At 36.4% G+C, this 15,446-nt stretch overlaps 1 pseudogene; it reads right to left on the bottom strand.

Annotated features, from left to right (window-relative positions):
• Positions 1-1,305: 1,305 nt before the first annotated feature.
• Positions 1,306-15,446, bottom strand: part of LOC113092927 (platelet-derived growth factor C-like) — a 36,991-nt pseudogene continuing 22,850 nt past the window's right edge.

Here is a 15,446-nt window from a genome sequence, read left to right as displayed (position 1 = left end):
ATCTACACATAATTCTACATATAAACATGCTTCATTTTATACCCAAAAGCCAAAAATGAAGTAATCTAGGGGAAAATCCCTAAAAAGAACAATCAAAGATCTCCTTAAAGGCAAATCGATGTCCCTTTATTGTTGTCAGTTTTGGAGCCAGAGATAAACTAAAATGATTTCATGCATTTCCACTGCAGAAAAAGTACGGAAAAATGTCTAATTAAAAAAGGTCTAAATACAGTTAAATAACAATATTGTAAACTTACTTGACTCAAATATCTTTGAACAGTAGTTGTATTACGTTATGACTGGATTAATTAAGACTCTAAAAGACAAATATTTTTGTTGGCAAGTAATGTAATAGCACAAGTTACCATCGTTTGGCTCTCAAATCAACGGAAATGCAGAAAAAGATTGACAGCATCAGCACTTTTAATAGAAAATATGAGATCAGAAGCAGAGGACATATGGAAACCCCATATGTTTAATAATCCTCAGCCACATTTGTCCTGTCTAGTTTTGGTGGCATCTCTCACCACAATCAACACTAAGATAATTAAGTTTCAGCAGAATAGATACAGCCATTATCTACCTGAAGATAAAGCACACCTTTGTTCACTGAAAAACAACGAGAGTCATTTTCAAGCTACGTAGCAAAGCGTTCAGACACGCTCTGAAGCCTCAGTAAACAAATGCAAGGGAAAGTGGAGTCATAAACTTTGACAGGCATCACAACATCAAAGCCAAGCATGTCTATTAAATCATTTCAGGGGAATAATCCTTTTCAAATGTGCCGTGTGACGCCTGTCAGAGTGTAAATTAAAGGGAGGAAACTGAACCATGGCCAAAGTGGGAAAACACCGTAGCTCGCCCTGCTGTGGTTTTCACCACCACAAGAAGTGAGACATTGAGGAGAAGGTCTCTGAGGTAGGACTATGATTATAGCTTGAAATTTCCAACTTAGTAAGTGCCATTTAAGGTTGCCAGGTCATTTCAGAGGAAGGGATGGTGATTACAGCAACAGATGCATTGTAATAAAATAGGAGTATGTTTAAGTTCTCAGGATCTCTTTTTCGATCCCAAGTACATACAGTATGACTTTTCATGTGTTGATATTCAGCAAAGCTCACTGCATTTCTCATAAACATTTAATTTTATTTTGCACAGTGTGTATTTAAGTTCATCAGGTGGAAGGAATAATATAGTACAGGGCCGTTAGGGATTAACAAAACATTTTTCAGCAAAAACACAGCCAGCCCTATCAGTAAATGTTGCATAAGCATTGCATAAGCAAAGACGTGGTGAATGAGTAATTTCATACCTGCTGAAGCAAAGAGTAGTGGATGCAGAATCCTGGGTCCGAGGGAAAGTATTCATCAGAGACGAAGCGGATCAGGATCTGGTTTCCCTTGGACACCTGGGGTCCTGGAACCATCTCTGAGCCACACCAACGCCCCACACCACGCCTCCGACAGGCTCCTCCACCTCCACATAATCATACCTACAACAGCAAAGAACACTGTTTTTTACAAGGGACTCATTAATCACTAGCATTCAGCTCCTGTTTACATTCATCTTCAATGATGTCATCATAAGCAGTTGGGCAAGACAGATCGGCACTTGTGGCCTTTTAAGAGCGAATTTCAAAAGAAAGGATCTCAGATTTTGTGATGAACATTTATGAACAGTAAACCAAAAAAGCAAATTGTTTTAGTCAGGATTCCATATCAACAGGCATTTGGATACATGTCATTAGTTGTTGATGTGAAACAATCCAGAGAACCTTTTTACGATTTTGGTTTAACTGATTGGATGTCAAAACACATTTAATGCTGTTTACATCTGCATTTCGCACTCTCTAGTTGGGATTGGATTAGGCAAAATCATCTACACTATCATTCAAAAGTTCAGGGTCAGTGAGATTTCAACACTTATGCAGAAAGTATACATTAAAATGATCAACAGTGACATTTAAAAGATTTATTTTTCAAATAAAATGCAGCTATGTTTTCACTACATTAATAAAAGAATCCTGAAAAAATTTAAAGCAGCACAACTGTTTTGAACATTGATGATAACATAAAAATGGTTTCTACAGCACCAATGATTTCAAGGACCATATGACACTGAAGACTGAAGTAATGGTTGCTGAAAAAAAAAAACATTTTAAAATATTACTATTTTTACTGTATTTGAAATTAAAGCGAATACAGCCTTGTTGAGTATAAGGGAATTATTTCAAAAACAAAAAAGTCCCCGACCTCAAACTTTTAAACAGTTCATAGACATATTCAGAATATCTCTGCAGTTTGTCAAATTAGCATGAGCAGCTTAAAGTTTAAGGGGTCATTTTTGACTCCTACCTCGCTACCTAAAATATTTCACAATCCTATCTGTTCAATTCCGTGAAAGTTGAGCTAAAAATAAAGTTGACATTGTCGTCTTGAAGGATGGTTAACATTTTGTACGTACATGTATATTTTGGACCTTTTCCACATTTGATGCCATTTCTAGCGAGAAAATAGTATTCTAGTAATTAAAGGGTTAGTTCAACCAAAACTTTGTCCATGTTTTACTCGCACTCAAGACATCCTAGGTGTATATAACTTTCTTATTTCAAAAGAATCCAATCGGATTTATATAGAAGGTTTGCCCTGGCTCTTCCAAGAATTAAAATGGGAGTAGGCAGGTGTTTTTATTCAACACTCCAAAAGTAGCCAAATAAAGCACATCCATCCATATTAAAACGTGCATTACACGAAAACAAAATAAAGGTACAACTAAACTGGCTGTCGGTGAGAGGACTTGCATGCCTTTCCCCCCACAACAATACTAACATGTTTACCTTCTCTGGTTTATTAAGAAGTCTTTTACTTTACTTTATCTTGAAAACCAAATCCTTCATCTGCCATAATTTCCTTAGTATTCGTGTCATTTTTGCTGCATGTTGTTATCGTAACAACTAATTTTCAGGAAAAGTTGCTAAAGGAAGGTCGATTTGTTGCTAAAAGTTGCTAAATGACACTGTGATGTCATTGCGCGATGAAGTCAAAGTAATCACAATGCAAAATTGTGTCACTACATCAAATCTCAGCAAAAAATATTTTTTTACATGTTAATTTAGATTTGTTTGTAAAATAATCTAAATTCATAAGATAATATTAAAATAGAAAACTTTTTAAAGGGGGGGGGGGGGGAATTCCGCTCCATCTAACGTCACACAGAGCCATACTCGAAAAAAACTTTCCGAAACTTGTGACAAACCGGAAGGAGTATTTGTGGAACAAAAAATACTCCTTCAAACGTACAACTTAATTTTTGAAACTTTGTCCATGTTTAGCATGGGAATCCAACTCTTTAACAGTGTAAAAAACTCAGTATGCATGAAATAGCATTTCACCCCCCCTTTAAACACAACATTGAATTATTGAACACTTACAATTTAAGTTTTTATACGCTAGTAAACTAGTATATCTGCATATTCTGAACACATGCTACACTCCAAGAAAAGTTAATTCACAGGGGTATTTTTTTACCTGTATTTTTAATTACGCATTGTTTAGTGTTTTCGGTTTACAGGGTTAAAACAGATAATGTCCTGGAAAATTACTAGTACATTTTCAATTTTTCTAGATATTTTTCTAACTGATCAACAATCACAGGTATAAGCTACTAACAAGGGGTATCATGTATGAATGATTATTAAACTTCTTTTAATTATCAAATTGAACAATTGCAAATAGCAATAATTTAATTCATGTGATGCGTGTACTGCAACGTTGGCTTCCTCTTTTTGTGAAATTTAGACAGAAAATGTGTGCATTTTTATTGTTTGAGACACTTATCAAAAATTGCTAAAAGTAGATAAAAAATATTTAAAAATAGATACATTTTTTGCTACGTTTTTTGGAAGAAATAGATGCAAGGGTAGGCTGAAAACAGGGAACTATGGCTTTAAAGCTAAACACAGCCATTCAAATAAAGGCAGTGAGGAAAGACAGGAAAGTAGAGAGAGGAAAAATGAAAGCAGAAGTACACAGAGAAAAACTGAGCTAAATGCTTGGGAGAAAGTGAAGAGTGAATAAGATTAAAAGGAGGGCTACAGACATCTAAGCTCATAAATTATATTTATCTGTATTTGATCTCAAGCTAATATGCTAACGTATTAGGCTTTTCATAAGCTACAATAGCCGTGACCTAGAAATCCATTCTCACAAGCATTTAATGAACTGAATAAGCTAAGAGCCAGAGCACCGCTAAATGGATCTCAATCACCTTTATGGCATTGCTGTCCACAGAGAACATGAGAGCTAAATTATCTTTTATTATGATGGCTAAAAACATATTAGATTCTGGGACTACGCAGGTATCCCAAATTGGCACTCAGCAACTGAAGAACTGTTTTGTACTACACATGCTTCAGGAAAATCACACTTAAATGATATTAAAGGGTATGTAAGATACACAGTTTCACCTAATCTCATGTTAATCTTGAGTACCTATAGAGTGGTACTGCATACTTCATCCACTGTTCATGTAACGCTGGATTCTTGGGGAAGCTGAACACGGTAAACTTTCCCTCACATCCAAAAATGCACTTATTTGGAGGCATTCTCGAACAAATCCTATGCAGCGCTGCCGACGATTTTGGAGCATGATGATGTGCGCGTCTCACTCTCCTCCGGTCAATGTGTTTGTGCGGGCACGCTTTTCCGAAAGAAATGCTCATATTAGGACTTCCGTTCTCATCTACATCATTAGATGCACGATCTAAAAAAAAAAAACCCAGCCGAAACTTTTACCAACCTGGAAGTAAGATTTTGGGCACAGAAATTCTCAGTCATTCTTCTAGATTATTATTATTTTTTTAACTTTGGACGTTTAGCATGATAATCCATCTCTTTAACACTGTGAACAACTCTGAATACATGAAACACCACTGTAACACCCTTTAAATTAAGTTTACTTGGGGAGGGTGGGTGTCATGCTCACTCAAGCGTTATTTACTAGTTTTTTTTGCTTATTTTTATGAAATGGCATTTGTGCCATCTGTGCAAATTTTATTTGCAATAAAGTAACATCATCGTAAACAAGTACTTGTTTACATAGGATATATATGGAATGTATTTTATATTATTTAGACACTTATTGGCTATAGTTTGACAATCTTCTAAATAAACATGCCATGAGAAGTCAATCTAACTTAACATTTTCTTATTTGACATTGCTTAAGAGTTCATCAGGCTCTTAATGATTTAATCTAAGCCATTTTTTGGAATATCTATTAATCATTACCAGGCCAATAATGATATTTTTTTAAATGCGCATATATATATCTATATCTCAATATAGCATTTGTTACGAACAAACAACCACTGGCACGTTAAGAACCAATAGCTACAACATGCCACAGTTGTAATATAAATGTAGGGGAAATCTATTCCCTTACAGTATTTTATTATACAGAATATTTCTTATAAATTCTCCAAGTTAGACAAAATTTTACACAATAAATAAGCCTACAATAAATCATGATATATTCTATCAAAGGTGCTCAAGGGTAGTTTAAAAAGATTTTAATATATGTTAGAGCTGGTTCAAGACCAGTTTTCTCCTCTCAATCTTTTTAGTTTATTTGCCTTTCTTAGATAGTCTACTTTCTCCTTAGCATTTTAAAATAGCGGATTCTCTAAATAATTCAGATAGATCACATATTTGATGGCACACCACTCATGAACAAATAAAATATTTTGGGTACTTGCTAGTTTTGGTTATTTGGGGGCGGGGGTGGTTATATACCCATACAGCAAAATTATGGAGAAGAATGAACAGCACCTTCTGAAATAGCATAACTTATAACTAATTATAAACTAATTGTTTAAGCGCACTGTTTACTAAAGGAATTTATGCAATAATGCAAAGGTCCTCAAAAACATCAGAGTGGTTTTGGGTACTGTAGCAAAAAAAATAAAAAAATAAAAAATTATATATATATATATATCTGTTGATGGAGGGGACTGGTGCAATGGCTGAATTTTCTATTAGACTTGTATTTAAAATGATTTTAAAACGGAAAAATAAATGCAGATTTTTGCATTTATTGGTGCAATTTAAGTCAACTCACCCCTTATGTGTCTCATTGCCTTTGCAGGCCCTAAATTACAGTCTTTGATGCAACTTGGACTGAACAAAGTGGACTGAGCATTTATTTATTTATAATTTTGTTTTTAATAAAGAAAAGAAGAGAGAGCATTGTTGAGGTTGTGTTATTTCTGCCTGCATGGCCTCAATGCTCCTGCAGTGTTCAATAAATGGTGGTTTCAGCGGCCGCTGCCAAAGCCTGGTACTAATCATTTGATTGGACAAGAATACGTTTATGTGCCAGCACAGCCGTTTGGCTTTTTGGAGTTTGTATTGTTTACTCTCTGTCCAGCCTGACACTAAAGTTTCAAACCACATTCAATTAAAACAATAGGTCATCAAGCACTTAATGAAAAAAAAAATAATAATAAAAAAAGACATTAAACCCCCTGATTTTCGACACATACAGGTTTGATTTCCACAAAGCCAATACACAGGAAAAAAAGGCCTGAGGGCTGAAAGATCTCTTATAAATCAGTGTAGACCGATACACCCGTAGGTGTATGAGAAAAACCATTAAACAGCAACTGGTTTGCAATAAAGGTCAATATAAATATTTTGTGCTCACAAAGTAAACGACATAAAAACTGCAATTAGACAAAATTAAATGTTAAGGCAACATCACACATTAGCTAATGAATACATGTTTCACTCTGTCTGTTTCTCTGTTCTACCTCAGAAGACCACAAAGCAGAGGGTTCGTCTCATCCCAGTGACACTTGAGGCAGATGGCTCATCAATAATTTAATTTGATTTCACTATTACCAGGTTTACATGCATACATTCACTCCACAGAAGCTAAAGTAGGACAGAAGAAAGTACCGCTGATATCTTTTAGAAAATATGGCACAGCATCAGAACACAAACACTGGATTGTCTTGAATCTATGTAAACATGCTTTAAAAACAAGCCACATTACGAGATTCCAGCTAATAGCGTTACAAACCAACACCACTTCATAAGCTTAATCATTCTCTCTATTAGATGATTGCAAAATGTGTCAAATAATCTTAAAAATAGTGCTATAGATTGTCAAAATATATTAATACAATATAATTAAATATATTAAATATATGTACACAAATGGCCTATTTCTCTCAAATATTGTTCACAAATCTGTCTAAATCTGTGTTAGTGAGCACTTCTCCTTTCTAGAGATAATCCACCTCACAGGTGTGGCATAACGATGATTAGATAGCATGATTATTGCACAGGTGCACCCTTAGGATGGCCACATTAAAAGGCCACTCTAAAATGTGCAGTTTTACTGTATTGGAGGGTCCGGAACTGGAATATGCTGTCGTATACACTGATCCAGAGCATCCCAAAAAATACTCAATGGGTGACATGTCTAGTGAGTATCCTGGCCATGTGAGAACTGGGTTGTTTTCAGCTTACAGGAATTGTGCACCGATTCCTTGATGGGGCCGTGCATTATCATGATGGTTGTGATTGAATGGAATAAAAATGGGCCTTGGGATCTCATCACGGTATTTCTGTGCATTCAAAATGCCATTAATAAAATGGACCTGTGTTCGTTGTTCATAATATATGCCTGCCCATACCATAACCCCACTGCCATCATGGGCCACTTGATCCACAATGTTGACATCAGCAAACTTGACTTGAACTGGACTTGAAAACCGAGATTCATCCGTGAGGGAACACCTCTCCAAAGTGCCAGCCGCCATCGAATATGAAGTCAAGTCGGTTACAATGACGAACTGCAGTCAGGTTGAGACCAACAGCTCTGTTGGACTATCCTGCAGTCAGCATGCCAACTGGACGCTCCTTCAAAATTTGCAGCATCTGTAGCATTGTGCTGTGTGATAAAACTGCTCATTTTAGAGAGGCCTTTTATTGTGTCAAGCCTAAGGTTCAACTGTGCAATAATCATGCTGTCTAATCAGCATCTTGATATGCCACACCTGTGAGGTGGATGGATTATCTCGCCAAAGGAGAAGTGCTCACTAACACAAATTTAGACAGATCTGTGAACAATATTTGAGAAAAATAGGCCTTTTGTGTACATAGAAAAAGTTCAGCTCATGAAAAATGGTGGCATAAACAAAAGTGTTGCGTTTATAATTTTGTTCAGTATATCACATGCTGATCAAAATTCCTAATAGTTGTCAATAGATAGATAACTATCTTATATCTTATATGTTCCTTTTCAACAACCTTCGTCCTTCCATCAAAGACAGAACCAACAAAAAAGAATTCTAACAAGCACAGAAAATCTGGCCTAGTTTTCTTATTGGTCGGAACAAACACACACACAGGAAGATGAGAGTTGTCTGTAGTGGCCTGTCGGCTCTGGGCTGGGCTTTGCTGGAGGCAGGATAGGATTCAGCATGCAGCTTTATTACAGTTTATTCCAGCCCAGTTCCTTTGATTCGATCTAAACAGAAGGGGCTTTTTTCTTCATCAACTGTCTAATAATTATTTTACTGCTTTTCAATATGTGGTTGCTCCATTTAAAAAAGTTGGACGGCATGGAAGTTGTGAAGGGAAAGTTGCATGGTCTGTACTGTACAGTATCTGGATTTGGCTTATGTATATTATATACACACACACGTTCAGAGTGAGTGCTTGTATCACTTGTATAATAATGACTTTAATGATTTATTGCTGGTGCAATCATACAGACCCCCATCACTGCATGGCTGCCAAGTATAAAACGCACAACACAAACCCACACAAACTCTTTCCAGGTCAAATACACTCACTGCAAAAACCCCAACCCTACACTTGATCCTCAAGGCCACAGCCTGTGATTTAAACAAAGTGGACAAGCATAGATGTATAGCATCATTGTTGTTGCCAAAGGGTCCTGTTTTATTATGTTCACTCATCTGTCTGATATGTTTATAGGCAGAGAACAAAGCATATTACTAATTGTAAGCCACAATCAAAAATTCTGAGAATATTAAATTGGTGTAAAAACTAGTGTTTTCCTGCTGAAATCACTTAATATGCTAGTGGATAATGCTAACAAAAAGCAAAAAGTATAGAAATAACAGAATAGCATTAAATTGAACAACATTTGCTACATTATATCAAAACAATATGTTTTTATCAGCTGTTTGAACTCACGGCACCCATTCACATTAGAGGATCCATTGATAAGCAAATGATGTATTGCAAATGCTCAGAATCTGTTGCAATAAAGAAACACCCTCAGGCCAAGATGATGAGTACATTTTCAGCAAAAAAAAGTGTTCATATCCAGTTAACATGAAGCCACTAGGAGGCGTTACACACATAGCTGGCAAGACTCCATAGGGTTGCTAACAAACGTGTATGAAAGCACATTATGTAATTGATTATTGACAAGAAATAAAACTACACTGATTTACTGTAACAGTATTTCACACATTAGGTTTGCAGACAATGAAGAGCCTTTCACAGATAATGTGTACAAGTCAGTAGGGCATTAATACAAAAATAGTATTATTTATCAATAATTAGAAGAGGTCTACGAACATTTTTTCCACATGAAACCACCAGCTATGGGAAGGTCATCATCTAGATTCTGGGAAGCAGAAATTCACAGATGTGCACGTCTGCAATCGATTGCACTATACAGCACAACAGAGGCATGGACAGAGGCCTGGAAGGATGGAAGGAAAGCTAGCCTGTAATTGAAAGGGTCTTTAATGTGGATTGGCTGGCTGGGCTTTGTGTGACCTACACTGTGTGTGAGTGTACATCTCTGATCGTACGGGTCTCCAGAATCTCAAACAGATGCTATGGAGTTACGTAGGAGACTAGGAACTAAATATGCACAAAGAAGGGCTGTTCTTTATGTCATTGTATCAGCCATTGAAAAAATAAATATATAACTGAACATAATCACTCTAAGGTTGGGCTTTTCATTATTCATCAGCCTTTTTACAGCACAGCCAATCTCCCAAATGGCCTCCTTTCGACTCTAAATCTTAAAAAAATGGACTCGGTCACAACAAGCACATACATCTCCACTGTAATTCCCCCTGCTTCTCCACATACACTTATACCGCTGCATTGTATAAGGGTGATTTATCTTACGTCTGACCCTGTCAAGAGAGTGCAATGGATGCCTGATGCTGCTTGTTTAGTAGGGCTGATTTGTCGCATAACACTAAGCAGATATTTGAGTGTCTGAAAGGAAACACTCAGGAATTTTTCAAGCTCTCAAAATTTTCTAAATCTCCTCCTCAATATACAGTTTTGGTCCAGCCTTGATTCTATATTGCAATCCGCCAGTTCAAATCAACCGGCAGCTTTGACTTGTACTAGAAAGTCACAGCCATGAGATAGAAAAAATAAAATACAATAAAATAAAAGTTACAGAAACATGCCATGTCATGAAGTGACAATCCTCCTCCCCAAAAAATTTAATAGCAAGATGCAATGCAACTGCCAAAAATGCTATAATAATTAATAATAATAATGTGGACTGTAGGCAATTATGTTTAAAATACATGAAAACAACAACAACATTTTGATATCTAAGGCCACAAGCTGAGTAAATGTAATGTAAATGTCTTTAATTGTCTTTATTCACCCTTTTAATTGTCTGTCTTCTACATTTTAAATGTTAAGATATTGTCTTTCTCTAATGTGCATGTGAGGTCTTGCCAGTGACCAAAAAGTCAGTGTCTCTTACTTGCAAATGCCGTCCTCGGCGTCCTCCAGACCAAAGCGAGGATCAAAGGTCAGCTGGATCCTGGAACTTTCTGTGACTGCCACCAGCCGCCACACTATAACTGTACTCCGGGGATAAGTGTTGGGGAAGTCAGGACTTTGAATATTTCCATCCCCAGTGACACTGAGGACCTTTTCGTGTTGAGAATCATGCACTCCTACAGAACAGAAAAAAAGAGGTTCATTAAAACATCTTTGAACCTGTATAACTCATCAGAGTGAAGAAAGAACACATTGTAGTCATTTGTGAATAGCTCTTTTTTCTTAATGCAAATTAACATCAAACTAGATTTAGCTTCTACTACAACCCAAATAATATGGATTATGCAGTGCATTGTGTGAATACTAAATAAATTATCACACAAAGAAAGATGAACCAAACTCTTTTTTTTTTTTGAGCATTGATTGACTGTAAACATGATAATCACATTAAGGAAGCAATAGAAGGAAACCTCGGAAATTATTTTGCCTTGTCAATACCATAAAACCAGCAGAATGATGTTCTTCCATTTGCTAACACAGCATACACTTAACGAACCCCTGTCTATCAAAGCAATAATGTGCTTTGATGTTGCTTCACCATAATAGTGTTACATTATAGATCTAGATTAAAACAATCAATCAGCAGCTATAAAGTTTTATTTATAGTGACACTTCAGCTGGCAATGACAGTCCTAGTTGTAGCAGTAAGATAAGAATTAAAGCTATGTCGAAAAACATTGTTTGGGTGGAGGGAACTTGTGAAGGCTACTAGGACAGATTGTTCTGCTACAATCAATTGTATCTTTAAGAGCTCTGATAGTTTAACAGTTCAGAGAATCCAAGGCAGAGAAAGTCATTTTGAGCTGGGTTTAGCAGCATGACTGAGGTGAGGTATGCCAAGAGTTTAGTCATTTAAAAGTTTAGAAATGATTACATACTGATTTACTTGCTACTCTGTTATGACAAGATTCCCAGAGTTGTTCCTCCCAAGAGGAAGAATCTATAATGGCTTCCTCAATAAAGCACAGTAAAAGCACCTTTTACCAGAAACTTTGCCAGGATGGGAAAATGAGCTCAAAGAATACATTACTGACTTTCAAAGGTCATTTATTCTTAACACTTAATCCATGTTTCACAATGTTATTCTGGGTTAGTAATTAATCTTTGAAAGTCAGGATTCAAGATTGATGAAGTTAATATGCTTCTTTGCATATTTATGATATTAAAAACATAGATTGGACAAGTACAACATTATCTAGCAGTAGAAATGTTACCATGCATATCTGCACTGGTTCAGTCTGTCCCTTCAGACACAGAAACTGTTTGTGTGAATATACAAAATGCATGAATATTTAATAAGGTAACCAATGAGGGGTTTTGATCGGTTGCCTGTTCGTTTAACATCACAGTGTTTCACAGTGCATAATTGCATTCAGGTTTCATAAACCACTGTCAAGTCAATAGAAGTGTGAATCACTGGCTAACCTGGTAAAAACCAGCCTTCACCTGGGGTTTAAAAGGACATTAAGCCAGGGTTAAATGGGGTAAGAAAAGCTCACAAGTGCTGATGCACTCTAGCCAACATTTCACAACGTTTAAATCACAGCAAAGAGAACTAATAAAGAACCAACCTAAAGTACTGTTCCAAACTAGATCGAAACAATTCCTAGAAAGGGATGCTTGTTGCCTGTCCAATAAAATGAACTGGACTTGAATTCTGCAACGAGGATTGAAATCTATCTTATCATGTTGTGTACTAGGTTCAGAAAAGATGTTTGATGCAAACAGACAGCTGTTGAAATGCAACACCAGTGCTGATTTTTACAGGCCTGTCACATTCACAGCCCACCCAAGGGAAATGCACACAGATTTTCTTTCACGCTCCACTCCCTGAACACACACACACACACGGCTCCCTCAAGTTGTGTGACAATTTCAGGGTGTCAATAGGTATCTTGATCAGTTACAGTAATGGTACAAGATCTGTAATGCTCTTTCTGGTTTATCTGAATTACATAACACTGGAACTATTCACCTTCAAATGTAACAAACCACCCAGCATTTTCCTGTGCTGTATTTGCAGACATCAATATAGTACATAACAGATGATAATCTTTCAAAAATGAGTCATTGCTTCCTTTCCAGCAAGTGCTAATTATCTTGTAAGCACAAAGGGGGTCCAAAACAGGTTTCACTTTCACTATATGGACAAAATTCTCATCAAATGTCTTTATTTTCACAAAGAAAGAAATCCTTGGAGCAAAATTAGGATCAGTAAATGACAATATTAATTTCTGAGTTTCCTTTTTTTGTATTAGGATTGACGAGTGACTCATTCCCTCCGTGGTCTGGATGACAGATCCCATCACAAGCAGCAGTAAAGGCCGAATGATGTTTCAGGAGTCACTGGAAGAGAAATGACTGAACCACTGGGGTTGCGGAAAGTTCTGGGGAACAGCTTTAACCCCTGAGGTGTGTCCACAACCACAAGAGATAGAAATATGATCACTCTGACATCCGTAAAGAGCAGAGAGAAAGAGAGAGAGAAAAAAAACAATCTGTTAAGACCATCAAAATTCAATATGTTTGACAGTGTCACTTGTAGGCAGGAGGAAAAATCTAGAGTGGAAAAAAGAAAAGACGACTCATATAATTTCTCTCTGTAAACATGACAGCGACTGCTTTGATGTCTTTTTCTCATGCTGTGATTAATTGCACTCCGGGGAGGAGATGTGTAAGACAATACACAAGTCACTTTTGAACAGAAACTTTGTGCACATCCGAAAAGTACCTTCCAAAAAATTGCACTCGGCACGCAGAAACCTGGCATGCCCTGCAAGCTATTGCCCACATAGAATAGACACATTGTCAATGTTAGGGATGTAAAGCAAGATCACTCATGCTCTTCAGAGTTGAGGAGTATTTTGTGTGAAACATATCCAAACAAAAGAGCCCAAGGCCCGTGGAACATTGTTGAACACCTCAGATCTGTTTGCAGCACAAGCCTAAACCCTTTATGGACTCAGTTATATAAACAGATCAGGAGACGGCAACAGCTGCCAAGGTCTTTGAAGTTAGTTGAAATGAGAAAGAAAGGGCATTTTTCCTCAGCATGTTACAGCATTTGCCCAGCAGACTGACAGCTTCTTGTCAAGCCCTGTATTAATGTTTATAATTCTCTTAGGTTTCTGGCATTAAAACAGGCCTTCTCTTATTGAAGCCTATGATTGTTAGCGGTTACAAGATCTTGGAAGGAGGTATACGGTATAAACATACCTTGTTATTAAAATGCTAATGTAACAAGAGCAGATGTAGTTGGTGTCTTACTGGAAATTAAGTGGAGCATGAGTCAGTGCTCTTCATTATTTAAAATAAAATGAATACCACCAAATTAATTTCAATTAAATTCATCATGTGGGTGACACAGTCTTAAAAATAAAGGTTCTTTATTGGCATCTATAATGCCATTAAAGGGAAAGTTCACCAAAAAATGAAAATTCTTTCATTCATTTACTCACCCTCATGTCGTTCCAAAGCCCACAAGACCTTCGTTCATCTTCGAATAAAAAATTAAGATATTTTTGATGCATTCCAAGAAATCTCTGACTCTCCCATAGACAGCAAGGATCCTTACATTATCAATGCTTAGAAAACTAGCATGAAGATTGTTAAAACAATCCAGGTTACATCATTGGTATGTAATACTCTCCAAAATCGCGTGGGTGACACAGAGCAGATGATGTTGAATAAAGTTGTTATTTTAGTTTTCTTTGCACACAAAAAGTATTCTCATAGCTTCGTAAAATTTTTGGTTGAACCACTCATGTCACATGGATTATTTTAACGATCTCGATGCTACGTTTCTGAGCTTTGATCATGTTACGATCCTTGCTGTCTATGGGAGGGTCAGAGAGCTCTTGAAATGCATAAAAAAATATCTTAATTTGTGTTGAAGATGAACAAAGGTCTTACAGGTTTGGAACGACGTAAGGGTGAATAATTAATGACAATTTTCATTTTTGGGTGAACTATCCCTTTATATAGAACCTTTCAATGGCATAAAAGGTTCTATACATTGTAAAGTAGTTATATATTAAGAACTCTTCACTGAAAGGTTCTTTGGTAACCCAAAAACCTTCTTCTTTGGTAGTGAAACCCATTTAAGAAGCTTTATTTTTGATAGTGTATATAGGTACAATTTATCAGACTACATGATCTAATTGTTTATCATGTTGCAAAACTCTCCATGTGTGACTGCACTTAATTCCAGCTCATTAAAATTAATCTTCCTGTCAATTCATTTCAAATTTTAATGAAATGCAGGGCAAATTCAATTTGTATTCACACTCATTATTAAAATGAACCAATACATTTTGTGCAACCTTGGATTTAGTAACATTTTATATCTAGGACCCCAACAAACCACTTTAAATGGTCCTGATAAGACTACTGTTCAAAGAGTTATAAACGCCTGTTGTTCATTTAAGATTTTCCAATAAAAAAAAGACAACAGCATATTATGACTGATACTTAAACAAGGAACAGTGAGTTTTACATGCAGTGTAACGGACAAACTCTTAAAACAGAAAAGGGTCATTACACACTGCTGCATGCTTTCCTATAGGTATGCAAGCTTAAAAAAA

The sequence above is a fragment of the Carassius auratus genome, unplaced genomic scaffold (assembly GCF_003368295.1).
Source record: "Carassius auratus strain Wakin unplaced genomic scaffold, ASM336829v1 scaf_tig00214762, whole genome shotgun sequence".
Classification (NCBI taxonomy): Eukaryota; Metazoa; Chordata; class Actinopteri; order Cypriniformes; family Cyprinidae; genus Carassius; species Carassius auratus.
This window is presented reverse-complemented; position numbering and strand designations above follow the sequence as displayed.